The sequence below is a fragment of the Hemitrygon akajei genome, chromosome 16 (genome assembly GCF_048418815.1).
Source record: "Hemitrygon akajei chromosome 16, sHemAka1.3, whole genome shotgun sequence".
Taxonomy (NCBI): domain Eukaryota; kingdom Metazoa; phylum Chordata; class Chondrichthyes; order Myliobatiformes; family Dasyatidae; genus Hemitrygon; species Hemitrygon akajei.
Window position 1 is genome coordinate 9,604,626 of NC_133139.1, and position 13,227 is coordinate 9,617,852.

Below are 13,227 nucleotides of genomic sequence, written 5' to 3' on the forward strand. Positions count from 1 at the left end.
ATACACTCAGAGCCATGGAGATGACCATTGCAAAGAACAAGCAAAATCAGTTCTCACCTCTGATTTGGCCCAGCGTTTAAATCGTACCTCACACTTGGACTCGGCTGCAGTGAAGGACTAGGGATCTGGACCATGCCACTCTGGGCCCAGATTCTATCCTCCAACCCAAAGCTGCCCTCAAGCTCTTCAAATCAGCTCAGTGCCCAGAGTGATCCAACCTCACACCTGGGCCAGTTGTATGGGCACCAAATTTCCTCTGCCCCGAGGGATTTCTCCTCTCAGTGCCCAGATGGATTCAACTTCACACCCATGCCAGTTGAATAAGCGTTTGAACTTCTCAAGCAGGGCCTCAGCCTCTTGGTGCCCAGAACAATCCAACCTTGCTCCTGGGGCAGATGGATGGGCATCGAAACTCCAACCGCACCGAATCTTCAACACACCATCTCGGTTCGTCCCCGGAACTCACCTCGCCATCACATCACTGTTTGTGGCGATAATTTAACACAATTTGTCTATGAAAAGGTATTTTTAGTGATGTTTTTCATTGTATTTCTTATTTTTTGGGCCATCAGAAGTTGTTAGACACATTCAGTAGCGCCATCTTAACCGGGAGATCATTGCTTTGTGATGTTTACTCGGCTCTGCACTGAACTCTCTTCGTGGACTGCAGTTCAGAACGCTAATTGCTAATGCTTATTGTTTTTTTCTCTCTGCTCGTTGGGTGTTTGAAGGCCTTTTTTTAATGGGTTCTTTTGGGTTTCCTTGTTTTGTGGCTGCCTGTTAGGAGACGAATCCCAAAGTTGTGAAAGTATACATACTTTGATAATAAATTAACTTGGAACTTTCCGGTACTTTGTGTGCACGTTGCTCAGAATCTGTGTGGTTTTGCAAGTGAGAAGCATTGTCTGCTGCCCTCTAGTGAACTAAATCATGGCAGGTCCTCGCTGTACAGGAAACACTTCAGCCAACCATGAGTAAGGGAATCAATCTCCAACTGCAGTAGCGTGGTTGCCAAAGCTTCACATCTCTGAGCTCTTGGTGATATATTGTGATTCCCATGGGAGTCCTGTGCTGGAGACCATAACCAATCTGCAATGTCAATTAGCAATAGTTTTAGATTTACTTATTCAAGATTCAAGATTGTTTTATGTCATTTCCAGTACACCACTGTAAAGGAGAACAAAATAATTGTTACTCCAGATCCAATGCAGCACAAAAACAAAACACAAAAGATAAAGGGCACAATAATAATAATTTAGGGCGGCACAATAATGTAGTGGCTCTCACAATAGTTCATAGTACCAAGGACGCAGGTTCAATTCTCACCGCTGCCTGTAAAGAGTTTGTACATTCTCCCTGTGACCACATGGGTTTCCTCCAGATGCTCCGGTTTCCTCCCACAGTCCAAAGACACATCAGCTGGTAGGTTAATTGAGCATTGTAAATTGTCCCATGATTAGGATTAAATCAGGATCTTCCAGTGGCCACACATTTTAATTCCACGTCCCATTCCCATTCTGATATGTCTATCCATGGCTTCCTCTACTGTCAAGATGAAGCCACGCTCAGGTTGGAGGAACAACACCTTATATACCGGCCTGGTAGCCTCCAACCTGATGGCATGAACATTGACTTCTCTAACTTCCATTAATGACCCTCCTCCCCTTCTTACCCCATCCCTGGCACATTTAGTTTTTTTTTCTCTGCCCATCACTCTGCCTGTTCTCCATCTCCCTCTGGTGCTCCCCTCCCCCTTTCTTTCTCCCTAGGCCTCCCGTCCCATGATCCTTTCCCTTCTCCAGCTCTGTATCCCTTTAGCCAATCACCTTTCCAGCTCTTAGCTTCATCCCACCCCATCTGGTCCTCTCCTATCATTTTGCATTTCCCCCTCCCCCTCCTACTTTCAAATCTCTTAGTATCTTTCCTTTCAGTTAGTCCTGACGAAAGGTCTCGGCCCAAAACATAAAACAGTGCTTCTCCTATAGATGCTGCCTGGCCTGCTGTGTTCCACCAGCATTTTGTGTGTGTTGATTAAATCAGGGTGTTGTTTGGCTGTGCGGCTCAAAAGGATGTAAGGGCCTGTTCCACATTGTATCTCAATAAATAAATAATGAGTGATATACAATAAATACAACACATAAGTTGGCTTATATACATCGATCGATTGTATGTCCAAAAAGTGACACCAGGTACAGCAATGTCTGTCCATAAAGTAACTCTGACGAAAAGTGATAAAGTAGTGGTGGTGGGGGGTGTGGAGGGGTGGGTTAATGGGTGGAGGTGTTGATCAGCCTCACTACTTGGGGAAAGTAACTATTCTTGAGTCTGGTGTGTCCTGGTGTGGATGCTTTATAATCACCTTATGATAGGTGCTAATCACCTTTCTGGCTCTCAGCTTCACCCCACCCCCTCCGGTCTTCTCCTATCATTTCACATTTTCCCCCTCCCCCTCCTACTTTCAAATCTCTTACTATCTTTCTTGTCAGTTAGTCCTGATGAAGGGTCTCGGCCCAAAACGTCGACAGCGCTTCTCCCTATAGATGCTGCTTGGCCTGCTGCATTCCACCAGTGTTTTTTGTGTGTGTTGCTTGAATTTCCAGCATCTGCAGATTTCCTCGTGTTTGCTTTTGCGGGGTGGGATGTCTGCAGTATAATGTAATCAGTTTTTCTAAAAGGAAACAAAATAATAAAAAGAGTGTTGCTTATTCACTAAGAAGTGAACATGAAATGTGAACGACGATTGATGTTACCATCCTGTTCAAGTTTTATGCTGGAAATTTTCTACCAAAGAAGAGTCTTACTTAATTGAACTACAGTTTTATCCTAAAGTGGCCAGCAGAGGGCTGTCTTTACAATACTGTATGATTCACAAACAGGGTGGTAGCATTAAGTTAATGAGGCTGACTTCTGAAATTCTGGACGATTTATCCTGACACCCACCAAAGAAGCTAGGGATTTATATTGAAATCATTAAATGAAGTCGGAACTTCAAAAGAAGCCAGATACTGTATTGATGAGGATGAATGGTTCTTCGCCATTATAATTTTGTGCCATGTTGAATGACGTGGGTGACTGTGGGTCTTTCCATGCCCATGATTGTTCTTGGCAAATTTTTCTACAGAAGTGGTTTGCCATTGCCTTCTTCTGTGTGGGTGACCCCCGGCCATTATCAATACTCTTCAGAAGTCGTCTGCCTGGCATCAGCGTACGCTGATCGGGGTCTAAGCAGGTGCTACACCTTGTGCAAAGGTAACGTGCAGGCTAGCGGAGGGAAGGAGCACCTTACACCTCCTTTGTTAGACTCGTATCTCCATCCCGCCACTCACAAACAGTTATCTGATGTAAATTTGTTATAAATCCTCCGGTCAGTCAGCATCTGTGGAGGCAAAGGGTTGGTTGATGCTTCAGGTGCAAAATATTGCACAGATATATTTACTGGCTTTACAAAGCTGTACTTTTCTTCTCAAGTTCCAACTTAAACTATTTGTATATTGTACAATGCAAATTGGCCAGATACATGTGCGAACAGGCAGCATTTTAATAAGCAGGGAGGTACAGTACCACTTAGTGCACTCCATCACAGTGCCAGCAATCAGGGTTCAACTCCCACTGCTGAATGTAAGGAGTTTGTACAATCACCCTGTAACTTGCAAGGGATTCCTCCAAATGTCACAAATCGCACCTTCTGAAGATGCACAGTTAGGGTTACTGAGTTGTGGGCATCCTATGCCGACACTGGAAGCCTAGCAACACCTGCAGTCCACCCAGCACAGTACTCACAATGATTTGACGCAAACACTGCATTTGATGTACATGTGACAAATAAAGATAATTGTTCTTCTTTAAATCTTTGTTTTAAAGAATATTCACTGATATATTTCAGAATCAGAAACAGGTTTTTTATCACTGGCATATGTCGTGGAACTTGTTGTTTTGTGGCAGCAGTACAATGCAGTACATAAAAGTTACTATGTTAAATAGGAAAATGAGTACAAAGAGAGCTAAATAGTGAGGTAGTGTTCACTGGCTCATGAACCATTCAGAAATCCGTTGGCAGAGGGGAAGAAACTGTTCCTAAAATGTTGAGTGTGTGTCTTCACACTCCTGACCTCCTCCCTGATGGTAGTAATGAGAACAGGGCATGTCCTGGGTGATGAGGGTCCTCAGTGATGCCTTCTTGAAGCACTGTCTGTTGAAGATGTCCTCGATGATGTGCCCATGATGGATAGTTCTTGCAGTCTGATCAATGCCTTACATCCTTGCTTTTATATTTTATTCCTCTTGAAATGAATGGTAACAGTGCATCTGCCTTCCTTACTACAGTCTAAGCTTTCTTCTGAAGACTCCTGTTCCACAATTCTTTTTACTCCCTGCCGAATCTTACCAGTTGCGGAATCAGTGTGACCTCGTTTATGGATAAAAATAATTATTTTTAGTAGAGAAAAGTGGAAGATAAATGGAAGAAACTTACCACTCCCTACAGCCTTGAATTCAATTTTTTTCAAGGTCTGTTGAGTATGCACAAAGTTTTGCAAACTGTTGTAAGGGAACTGTGCCAGCCTTTTTAATTTCTATCTCCATTCCCGTTCTAATATGTTGGTCCATGGTCCCCTCTTTTGCCACGATGAGGTCACTGTCTGGGTAGAGGAGCGACATGTCATATTTCATCCAGGAAGCCTTCAAACTAATGGGCATGAACATTGATTTCACCTTCCAGTAAAAAATGTTTTCCCTCCCCCTTCTCTCTTCTATTCCCCACTCTGGCCTTTTACCTCATCTCCTCACCTGCCTATCACCTCCTCCTGGTACCCCTCCTCCTTCCCTTTCTCTTGTGGTCCACTCTCCTCTCCTATCAGATTCCTTCTTCTCCAGCCCTTTTCTTACCCACCTACCTAGCTTCACCTGTCACCTGCTAGCTCCCCCTCACCTCCTTCCCTTCCCCCCATCTTTTTATTCTGGCATCTTCCCCCTTCCTTTTCAGTCCTGAAGAAGGGTCTCAGCCTGAAATGTTGACTGTTCATTCATTTGCATAGATGCTGCCTGGCCTGCTGAGATCCTCCTGCATTTCGAGTGTGTTATTGCTGAGGTGTAACACGCAGTATTGATCGTTACAGAACAGTACAGGCCCTTTGGCCCACAATGTTGTGCCAACCTTCTAACCTACTCTAAGATCAATCTAACCCTTCCTTCACACAGAGCCTTCCATTTTTCTATCCACGTGTCTCAGAGTTTCTTAAATGTCCTTAATGCGTCTGCCTCTACCATCACCCCTGGCAGCACGTTTCATGCGCCACCAGTCTCTGTGTAAAAAAAAACTACCTCTGAAATCCCCCCCATACTTTTCTCCAATCACCTTAAAATTGTTCCCCTTTACATTAGCCATTTCCATCCTGGGAACATATTTCTGGTTGTCCACTTTACTATGCCTGGTGCTTTATCCACCTCTATTGTCACCTCTCATCCTGGTTCATTCTGAAGAGAAAAACCCTGGCTCACTCAACCGTTCTTAAGTACACGCTCCACGCTCTCTAATCCAGGCAGCATCCTGGCTGATCTCCTCCACACCCTCTCTAAAACTTCCTATAATGAGGCAACCAGAACTGAACACAATACTCTTAGTGTGACTTAACAAGAGTTTTATAGGTGCTCTTGAACACAAACCCCAACTAATGGAGGTGCTTTCTTAACCACCCTATCAACTTGCATGAGATTTACTGCTACTACTAATAATAACGTTATTTATATAATGCCTGTCATACATTAAGATGTAGGCTCAAACTTGCTTTACATAAATTGCAGAGGGGCAGCATGGTAGTGCGGTGGTCAGTACAATGCTTTCCAGTGCAGGAAACACAGGTTCAAATGCCACTGCTGCCTGTACAGAGTTTGTACGTTCTCCTCATGACCATATGGGTCTCCTCCAGGTGCTTCAGTTTCCTCCCACAGTCCAGAGATGTACCATTTGGTAGGTTAATTGGTCATTGTAGATTGTCCTGTGATTAGGCTCAGGTTAAATCGGGGGTTGGGGGGGGGGTTTACTGGGCAGCATGGCTCAAAGGGCCCTAAGGGCCTATTCAGCACTGTTTCTCAATAAATAAACAAATGGATAAACTAATCAAAATAATTAAATAAATAAAGATAAATTAATACCATCATAAAACTATGAGGCAAAATTTAAAATCATAAACAAAGTCAAACATTATGCAGAATAAAACGTAATCAAATATACCAAATTATATAAAAGTAATCAACAGCAACAGGCATTAAGTAACCCTATAAGTAGACCAAATTAAAAAAGCAGGTTGTTAGAAGTGTTTTGAAGCATTCCACAGCACTAACCCGATGCTTCACCGTCGGTAGTGTTTCAGATTTTTGGTTCATAACAGCAAAAGGCCGCATCACCAGTTCTAATATACTTGGCTCGAGGAACAGCCAGCAAGCCAGAACTCGAAGATCTAAGATTACGATTAGGGATGTAAGGGGATAGAAACTCCAAAATATACAGAGGAGCTGGGTTATTCAGATCCTTATATATTTTAAGATTGATCCTAATGGACACGGGCAGCCAGTGTAATATAATACCAAAACCGGTGAAATGTGCTCAGATTTTCCTTTTTTGGTTGAGATTCTTGCTGCTGCATTTTGAAGAAGCTGCAGCCAATTTATCTTTCAGAGGCGATCTTGAAAAGAATGCTTTGCAGTAGTCTCATTTGTTAGTGCCGTGTCGTATGAGTTGGCAATCATGGTCTTTCCATGACTATGATTGTTCTTGGCAATTTTTTCAACACTAGTGGCTTGCCATTGCCTTCTTCTGGGTACAGTAGTCTAATTGGCTAAAAACAAAACTGTGTACCATTTTCTCGGCATCTTGAGATGTTATAAGAAATTGAACTCTTGCCATGTTCCTTAAATGAAGGAATGCACTCTTAATACTAGATTATACTGTCAAATTAACAGCATATTGTCATTAATTATCAGAAACTTGACCTTAACTTTGTGGAGTTTGCAAGTTCTTTCCTCAGCTTTGTTGGTTTCCCCAAGGATGCTCCCGTTAACCTTTAGCATTCCAACACCACACTGGTAAGCTGATTGGCTGCATCTTAGTTAAGGCAAGTGGAAGCAGAACCAAAGGGGAGTTGTGGGCATCTGAGAGAGAATGCTAGGGGGGCTACAGGGATACAAGGAGTGGGGAATGGTACTGTTGGTAACTAGAGTTGACCCAATGAGTTGAAAGTAAGAAAGTACATGCTGGCTGGTGGTGCAGTGGCATCAGCACCGGTCTACAAAGGGAATGTCCCTGTTTCGAATCCGGCCGTTCCCTTGCACGCATTCCGTCCATGTTGGGTTGTGTGTTGAGCTAGCAACCTAGCCTCGTGAAAAACAGACAACTGCTAAGCAAATGGCAAAAGATGCACGAAATCAATAACAAGATGAATAACAAGGCACGAAAAAGAACAACAAGTAAGTACATAACAAAATAAAACTGCACCTGTTAGGGAATATTCTCGAGTTATGTGTATCTAGCAAATATTAATTCAAACAAGAACAAGGCTTCAGTTTTTATTGTAAGTGTAATAAGTTCAATTAGTCTTCAGTTCTTATTGTATATTGTAAGCAGTAAATTAAAGTTAAATAGGCCCACAGACTAAGAGATTACATATCCAACAACCAAATGTTAAGACAATGGGGTTGTGTTAATTATCAAACCAGGCAACACGGCTGAATTACTTAGTGCAGGCTGGCAGACCAGACGGATGTTGCCACTCAGCACATCAAACATGGCCACAGGTATAAGCAATCAATAGTTTTTGTGCACTCAGAGACAGCCCTGACAACGGTAGTGTGGTGGTTAGCACAACACTTTACAATACCAGCGACCAGGTTAAATTCTCACTGCTGCCTGTAGGGCTTTGTACATTCTCTCTGTGACCATGTGGGTTTTCTCAAGTTGCTCCAGTTTCCTCCCACAGTCCAAAGACATACCAGTTGGTAGCTTAATTGGTCATTGTAAATTGTCCTACGATTAAGTTAAATGGGGGGGGGGAGGGATTACTGGGCAGCATGGCTCAAAGGCCCTACTCCCCACTGATTCTCAATCAATAAATAAATTTCAGGTCCCTGACTGTCTGTTGTCAAAAGTTTTTAGAATATTCATGTTAATTTGTTTTTACGAAAAGCATTTGGACCTTGAGAGGTGTCTTATCAATTACAATGTGCTTCCACTACATATCTTGAAAGAACCATTCGTCACCCCAAAGTTTTGAAGTAAACAATGTCATTGTAACTATTGAAATTGTATTGAATCACCTCCTGTTACCTTTGATCTTAAAGGTATTGAATGAGATGTACCTTTGGGTTTCTGAGCCTCTACTGAGAATCAGAATGACACCTGCTTGTTTTTTTAAATTCAAATTTGTATTATTATTTATTCTTATTTTACAAAGCAGCACAGCATATCATAGAGCAGATACAGTACAGCATATTTACACAGCTATCCCATGACAGGAAAACAAGTAAGACTTAGAAACAGAAAAAAAAGTTCTAATTTAAGTTTAAATTAACATACAACCAAAATTGATCCCACGCGTCTTGCACTTTTCCCTCACTGTTAATTCTTCCCAACATGTGTTCATATGATGAAATCTTAATCGTTTCCTCAGTCCATTCCTTCACAGTGGGACATCTGTTTTTTTTTCCAGTTTTGCAATATAATTCTTGCAACCGTGATGAGACCCACTGTGATAGTAAATTTATCATCGCTAACATTAGGTATCATTGTCCTATCACCCAAGAGACAAAGCGGTGGGTACAAGAGCAGTGTGGAACTCAACCAATTCCCCAACAAATCAAGAACTTTACACCTGCTTGTTGTGATGAATAAAAACTTTTATATCACCAGCTTCAGTGTCTCTCCAGTGACTTCAATCACAGTCACAACATAGAAGCTACCACAAAGCCATAATATACTGAAGCTGCGATTCTATTGCAATAGAAAGTTCCACTTGATTCAGTGACAAGCCCTAACCCGTACACCTTTCAAATGTGGGAGGCACCCAGAGGAAACCCATGTGGGCACAGTGAGAACATATAAATTCCTTATAGACAGCAGTAGAAATCAAACTCCCTATTGGTAATCACTGGTGCTGTAAAGCTATTTCACTAACCACTACACTACTGCGCTGCCCTGTTACATACTCTCCCTCCCCATCTCAATTTCTGTCACACTTTCTGCAACCTAATATGTTTTTTCACTTTCGTTGTTTTTCAGCCTGAAGCATGGACCAGATTCTCCCTCCGTAGATACTGTCTGGCCTGCTGTGTGTCCCCAGTATTTCCTGTTTACCTCTCTGTTCCTTCTCGTTTTTTTGCAGAAAGTGTGTGAAACAGCTCACAGAATATTTTATTTGCAGATTTTACAAACAAATATTGCATTGCTCTGCCTTGATTATTTGTTTCTGCTCCACTTCTTGTGAAAGTACTAGGTGGCGCTGTTGCAATGCAGCAAAATTTGCACTGTTACATCCATTAGAGGGACTCCTCTGTGTGGATGGTGGCAGTGTGGAGATATATCTCAACCAAAGGAGGTGTAAGATGCTTCTTCCCTCTGCTAGCCTCTAGATCACCCTTGGGCAAGGTGTAGCACCTGTTTAGCCCCTCGATCAAGGTCACATGAAGCCATGGGAGCAGGTGGTGGATGGTTGTATGAGCAGCTGGTCCATTTCACAAGTCCTGGTTATGTGACCATTGACAGCAGGCAGACAATCTCTGAAGAGTATTGATAATGACTGGCGCCACCCATCTTGTAAAGACACTGCCCAGAAGAAGGCGATGGTAAACCACTTCTGTAGAAAAAATTGCTAAGAACAATGATAGTCATGGAAAGACCATGATTGTCATACAACATGTCACATAACAAAAAAACCTCTGTGTGGAGAAGGTAGTTTGGAAAGTGGAATCTGAAAAGCAAACACAGATGCAAAGGGCTGTATTACCAGGCAACAAAATGCTGGAGGAACCCAACTGACTAGGCAGCATCCATGGAAAAGAGTCAACAGTCAACATTTTGGGCCAAGATCAGGACGGGAAAGGAAGGGGAGAAGTCGGTGTAAGAAGGTGGGGGAAGGGGAGGAAGAAGTACAAGGTGGTAGGTGATGGGTGAAACCGGGAGAGGGGAGGGGTGAAGTAAAGAGCTGGGAAGTTGATTGGTGAAAAAGATAAAGGACTGGAGGAGGGGGAATCTGATAGGAGAAGACAGAAGATCATGGAAGAAAGGGAAAGGGAAGGAGCATCAGAGGGAGGTGATGGGCAGGTAAGGTGAGTGAGGGAAATAGGAATGGGTAATAGTAAAGGAAGGGTGGGGGCAATTACTGGAAGTTTGAGAAATCAGTGTTCACGAAATATAAGGTAACGCACAACACACTGGAGAAACTCAGCAGGTCAGGCAGCATCCGTGGAAACGAACAGTCAATGTTTCAGGCCGAGACCCTTCGTCAGGACTGAAGAGGGAGGGGGCAGGGGCCCTATAAAGAAGGTGGGGGGAGGGTGGGAAGGAGAAGGCTGGTAGGTACGAGGTGAAAAACCAGTAAGAGGAAAGATCAAGGTGTTGCTCCTCCAACCTCAGCAAGTCCTCATCATGGCAGTAGTCGGAATGGGAATAGGAAATGGAATTGAAATGGGGGGCTACAGGGAGATCCTGCTTGCTTTAACAGACAAAGTCGGATGATGAAGGCAATGCCTAACAGTTAACGGCCCTGAGGTTTGGTTCTACTTATCAAAGTCCCAAGGGTAAGCACTAAATTCTCAAAACGGAGCTGTGGCAGAAGACCTATTGAACCGTTGCAGAATTTCAGAGCCGAACTTGCAGAACAAAAGCTTTTTAATTGACAATATCTTTGACAATAAAGTGTGTGAGTTGAGATTAAGCAAAACTACTTGGCTAAGGGGATGGAGAACTTGCCTTGAATTTTCAGGGTGTTCATGTGGTTCGATTATTACTACAATAACGCACAATCACCCAGTCCTTTCAAAATGTGTCTCTCTTCATACAACGGCAGCCAGCATAATCAGTAAATTCAAAGTTAATAATAAAATATATTTGCGTATTTGATGCAACACCTATGTAATCATAGGGTAATATAACACTGAGCCACTCCACTGATCCATGCCAGCCAAGATGCCTACCTAAGCTGGTCTCATTTGCCTGTGTTTGAACATTTTTCCTCTATACCAGGAGTTCCCAGCCTTTTTATGTTTTGGGCCCTGTTGAAAACTAATGTTTTTTTAAAAATAATACTTTTTATAACATTTGTACTTTTTAACAAACTCATCTATTTTTCACACTCACTGGTAGAAAGCAGTATAGCAGCTAAACTAACAGTTTATCAACTTGGCAACACACACAACATGCTGGAGGAACTCAGCAGACCAGATTGGTTTATCACCTTACTCATTTTCATTGGCTGAATATTAGCACTTTACCCAAGTGATGTCATTGTTTTAATTATATAGGCAATTAACTAATTTATTCCTATCTAAGAAATTTCTCTTATAGAAACATAGAAAACCTACAGCATAATACAGGCCCTTCAGCCCACAAAGTTGTGCCGAACATGTCCCTATCTTAGAAATTACTAGGCTTACCCATAGCCCTCTACTTTTCTAAGCTCCATGTACCTATCCAAAAATCTCTTAAAGACCCTATCGTATCCGCCTCCATCACCTTTGCTGGCAGCCCATTCCATGCACTCACCACTCTCTGAGTAAAAAACTTACCCCTGACATCTCCTCTGTACCTACTCCCCAGCACCGTAAACCTGGGTCCTCTTGTGGCAACCATTTTAGCCCTGGGAAAAAGCCTCTGACCATCCACACGATCAATGCCTCTCATCATCTTATACACCTCTATCAGGTCACCTCTCATCCTCCGTCGCTCCAAGGAGAAAAGGCTGAGTTCACCCAACCTATTCTCATAAGGCATGCTCCCCAACATCCTTGTAAATCTCCTTATCTTATCTATAGAAGTGATGGATTTTTCAGAGGCGCCATCTTGTCTTCATCTTTAGTCCTTTGCCTTATACCTCTTTGCATTGCTTCTCCGCTCTTTATTTAGTTTGTTTAGTATTCTTATCTTTCTTTGTACGCTAAAATAAACTGGAATCTTAGAATTAAGACAACTCATCATTCTTGACTTCTGGAAGAACCCTAAGGATCAGAAATTAAACAGAGATCCAACAACCCCTATCATTAGCCAAGGGGACCGTGGACTCCAGGTTGGGAACCCCTGCCCCATACCTTTTCTATCCATGTACTTACCCAAATGTTGTAATTATATCTACCTCAACCACTTCATCAGGAAGCTCGTTACATATACCCACCGCCCTCTCTGAATTAAAAACTTGCCCCTCAGATCAAACTATTTAACAATAGTGAATAGTGAGAGCATGATAACGGTTAATGTAACACTTTACTGCACCAGTAATCAGAAGCACCACTGTCTGTGAGGAGCTTGTATGTTCTCCCCATGTCCGCATGGGTTTCCCCTGGGTGCTCTGGGGTCCTCCCACCTTCTAGAGACATAAGGGTTAGGATCAGTGAGATGCGGGCACTGGAAGTGTGGCACACTCGCAGGCTGCTCCCAACACATCCTCGGACCGAGCTGGACATTGCACAACCAACACACTTCAATGTATGTTTTGATGCTCATGTGCCAAAAAAACCTAATCTTGATCTTTTACCAATATAAGCTATTCAGCTCTAAAGCATCATGTCCTCTGTCTCTTATTCTTCATTGTAATTTCCCTCACCTCCCCTTGGTAGGTTAACTTTCTGAATTCCACCCCTTTTGCAACAACATCTGTACAACTTAAACAAACATTAATGATGCCTTAATTTACCACAAGCATATGTCAACATACAAAGATTAAAACAAGCGAAGTTCTATAATTAGGTATGATTATCAGCGGAAGACTGTCTAAAATGCTTTTACATTAAAAAAAGACTTTTTAAAATGGTGTGGCACAGTAACATAGTGGTTAGCACAATTGTTTTTCAGCATCAGCTGTAAGATCGGGGTTCGATTCACGACAGTGTCTTTGAGGAATGTTTACCTTCTCTCCATGACTGTGTGGGTTTCCTCCGTGTGCTCTGGTTTCCTCCCACATTCCAAAGATGTTTTGTCAGGGTTAGTGAGCTATATAGGCATAGCTATGTTGACACCGGAAGTGTGGC

The 13,227-nt window shown here is 42.7% G+C and overlaps 1 long non-coding RNA gene across 1 annotated transcript in view; it reads right to left on the reverse strand.

Annotated features, from left to right (window-relative positions):
• Positions 1-2,497: 2,497 nt before the first annotated feature.
• Positions 2,498-13,227, reverse strand: part of LOC140739740 (uncharacterized) — a 41,564-nt gene continuing 30,834 nt past the window's right edge. Inside the window, exons 3-4 of the long non-coding RNA XR_012101734.1 lie at positions 4,472-4,637; positions 2,498-2,668 (exon numbers count right to left, since the gene is read on the reverse strand). This is a non-coding gene — a long non-coding RNA (uncharacterized lncRNA). The remainder of the gene's footprint in view (positions 2,669-4,471; positions 4,638-13,227) is intronic.